This window comes from Lipotes vexillifer, unplaced genomic scaffold (assembly GCF_000442215.2).
Source record: "Lipotes vexillifer unplaced genomic scaffold, Lipotes_vexillifer_v1.1 scaffold129, whole genome shotgun sequence".
NCBI lineage: Eukaryota > Metazoa > Chordata > Mammalia > Artiodactyla > Lipotidae > Lipotes > Lipotes vexillifer.
The window spans coordinates 1,894,834-1,898,567 of NW_006777287.1; positions in this window are offsets into that span (position 1 = coordinate 1,894,834).

Here is a 3,734-nt window from a genome sequence, read left to right on the forward strand (position 1 = left end):
ATATATATATATATATATATATATATATATATCAGAACAAAATATGTTTGGAGACTATGTTTAAGTCTTTGGCAAAAAAGTAGGCCTTCTTAAACAGGATACAAAAAGCGAAAGCTATAAAGAAAAGTAGCAATAAGCGACATTTACCGGTCATTCTTGGCATTTTATCTGTATTCATTCATTTTAATCCTCACAACAGACCTCTGAGGAGGGTTCCATTTATTTTCCCAACCTACAGATTAGGAAACCAAGGTACAGCAAAGTTAAGTCACTTGCCCTAGGTCACACCAGTTTATAAAACCTGGGATTGGAACCCAGGCACACTTAAAAAAAAATTTTTTTTTTGTATTTTTCTTAGTTTGAATGAGGCTGCCACCTTCTTTTTTTTTTTTTTTTTTTTTTTTTTGGTTATTTATTTTCATTTTGGATGATCTGTCCATTGGTGTAAGTGAGGTGTTAAAGTCCCCTACTATTATTGTGTTCCTGTTGATTTCCTCTTTTATAGCTGTTAGCAGTTGCCTTATATATTGAGGTGCTCCTATGTTGGGTGCATATATATTTACAATCTTCTTCTTGGATTGATCCCTTGATCATTATGTAGTGTCCTTCCTTGTCTCTTGTAACATTCTTTATTTTAACGTCTATTTTACCTGAGATGAGTATTGCTACTCCAGCTTTCTTTCTTATTTTTATTTTTTATTTTTTTGTGGTACGTGGGCCTCTCACTTTTGTGGCCTCTCCCATTGTGGAGCACAGGCTCTGGACGTGCAGGCTCAGCAGCCATGGCTCACGGGCTCAGCCGCTCAGTGGCATGTGGGATCTTCCCGGACCGGGGCACGAACCCATGCCCCCAGCATCGACAGGTGGACTCTCAACAACTGTGCCACCAGGGAATTCCGAGGCTGCCATCTTTTTTTCCATTTATTTATTTATTTTATTTATTTATTTTTGGCTGCATTGGGTCTTCATTGCTGCGTGCTCTCTGTCTCTGTCTCTCTCTGGAAGCTGGGGTTTCATTGCAACGCAACTGAGGAGCGGGCTGAATGGGAGATATGTATGGAGAAGAGAGGGCAGTTGGATGGTGAAATTGGGGATGTTTATAGAGAGATATGTGGGGTGATTGAGGGTGGTTTGGGGTGAGGTTGGGGTCTATTACAGGACAGTTGGCACACAACTAAAGGATCACCACGTCTTCAGGAGGAATGGGGCTGTTACAGGACAGTTTAAGAGTGCAGGTGGCATCTATTGGAGGGTAAATTGGGAATACTCTCCAGGGGTTTGGAAGATGGTTTGAGTTGCAGTTGGAGGGACTATGGAAGGTTAGTGTGTGGTCTTTTGTAGTTTAAGGAGTTGTTAATAGAACTGTTAACTGTCATAGGATAGTGTGGTAGCCTAATGGCCCCCCCAAAAGATATCCACATCCTAATCCCTGGAACCTGTAAATGTTACCTTATACGTCAAAAAAAAAAAAAAAGTTTGCACATGTGATTAAATTAAGGATTTTCAGATAGAGAGATTATCCTGGATTATCTGAATGGAACCTAATTGTAACCCCTAATTGTAAGCCCTTATAAGAAGAAAGAAGAGAGACAGATTTGACAAACCATAAAGGAGAAGGCACTGTGACCACAGAAGCAGAGATTGTAGTAATATGGCCACAAGCCAAGGAATGCCAGCAGCCACCAGAAGCTGGAAGAGACAACAGATTCTCCCCTAGAGCCTCCAGGGAGAGCATGGCCCTGCTGACTCCTTGATTTTGCCCAGTGGAATTGATTTTGGACTTTTGGCCCCCAGAACCATGAAAGAGTAGATTTTTTTTTTTTTATTTTTGGCCGTGCCACGCAGCATGTGGGATCTTAGTTCCCCAGCCAGGGATCAAATGCACTCCCCCTGCCTTGAAAGCGTGGAGTCTTAACCACTGGACCACCAGGGAAGTACCATAGATTTCTTATATTTTTAATCCACCAAATTTGTGGTAATTAGTTACAGCAGCCACAGGAAACTAATATAGATTTTGGTACCTGGATATGTGATGCTGCTGTGTCTTAGTCTGCTTGGGCTGTCATAACAGAATACCACAGACTGTAGTATTAAACAACAGAAATTTATTTTCTCACAGTTCTGGAGGCTAGAAGTCCAAGATCAAGGTGCCATCTGAGTTGATTTCTGATGAGAGCCATCTTCCTGACTTGAAGATGACTGATATTTGCTGTGTCCTCACGTGGTCTTTCCTTTGTGCATGTGCACTCCTGGTGTCTCTTCCTCTTCTCATAATGACACCATTCCTATTGGATAAGGGCTCCACCCTTATGACCCCATTTAACCTTAATCATCTGCTTAAAAACCCTATTTCCAAATACAATCATATTGGGGGGTTAGGGCTTCAACAAATGAATTGGGGGGGGTTGAACACAATTAATTCCATAACGTGTTGCAACAAATACCTAAAAAAACTGAAGTGGCTTTGGAATTGGATAGTGGGTAGAGGCTGGAAGAATTTTGAGGCACATGATAGAAAAAGCCTAGATTGCCTTGAATAGACTGCTAGGAAAAATATGAATGTTAAAAGCACTGCTGGTGAAGGCTCAGAAGGAAATGAGGAGCACAGTAGAGAAAGCATACATTGTCTCAGAGAATACGTATATCATCATAAACAGAATATTGGTAGAAATATTAGTGTTACAGGTGCTGCTGTTAACAGGGCTCAAGGAAATGAGGAACATGTTATTGGAAACTGGGGAAAAGAAAATCCTTATTATATAAGGCAGAAAACTTAGCTGAATTGTGTCCTACAGTTGTGTGGAAAGCAGAGCTTGTAAGTGATGGACTTGAATATTTAGCTGAGGAGATTTCCAATGAAAATGTTGAGGTACTGCCTGGTTTCTTCTTGCTGCTTATAGTAAAATGTGAAAGGAAAGAGATAAATTGAGGGAAGAACTGTTAAGCAAAATGGATCCAGGATTTGATAATTTGGAAAATTCTCAGGCTGTCCAGATTGTAAAAGACATAAAATTTAGGAGATTCATTGTCAGGAAAGTATGCTCTGGAGAGAAAGCCAAGGGTGTGGCTGGACAGCCTTTTGCTAGTACTCAAGACATTTTGTGTGTGACTCATGGATCCTCTCAACCATCTCAGTAGAAGTCAGGAATAGAGATGGGATTATCCATGAAAAATTTGAGGAGGACCCTCTTGTCTAATGATGTGCCTTCCATGGGAGATCCAAAAGATTTTTCAGAATGTTATACTGATGGAAACACTGCCTGAAAATAAAAAAGAGGATGAAATGAAGGAAGGATTTTGGACTCCCAAAATTTTACTGGAAGGATACAGGCTAAAACTACTCAGCAGCAAACATGTGCTACCCTTCAAGGGAAAGAAAGAATGACTCTGAGGACACAGCCTTGAGCCCAGAGGTAGAGCATCAAGCCACAGAGGATTTATTATTCCCAGGCCTTGAAACTGAATGAAACTTGCCCTGCTGGATTTCACCATTTCCTGGGACCAGTGACACCTTTTTTTCCTTCCGTTTTCTCCCTTTTGGAATAGGAATGTCTATAACTCTCATCCTATGCCTGTCCCACCACTGTGTTTTGGGAACAGATAACTTGTTTTCTAGTTCCACAAGTCCAGAGATGGAGAGGAATTTTGCCTCAGGGTGGATCATACCCAGAGGTTCACTCATACCTGATTTAATATTTTTTTTTTTTTTTTTTTTTTTTTTTTTTTTTTCGGGC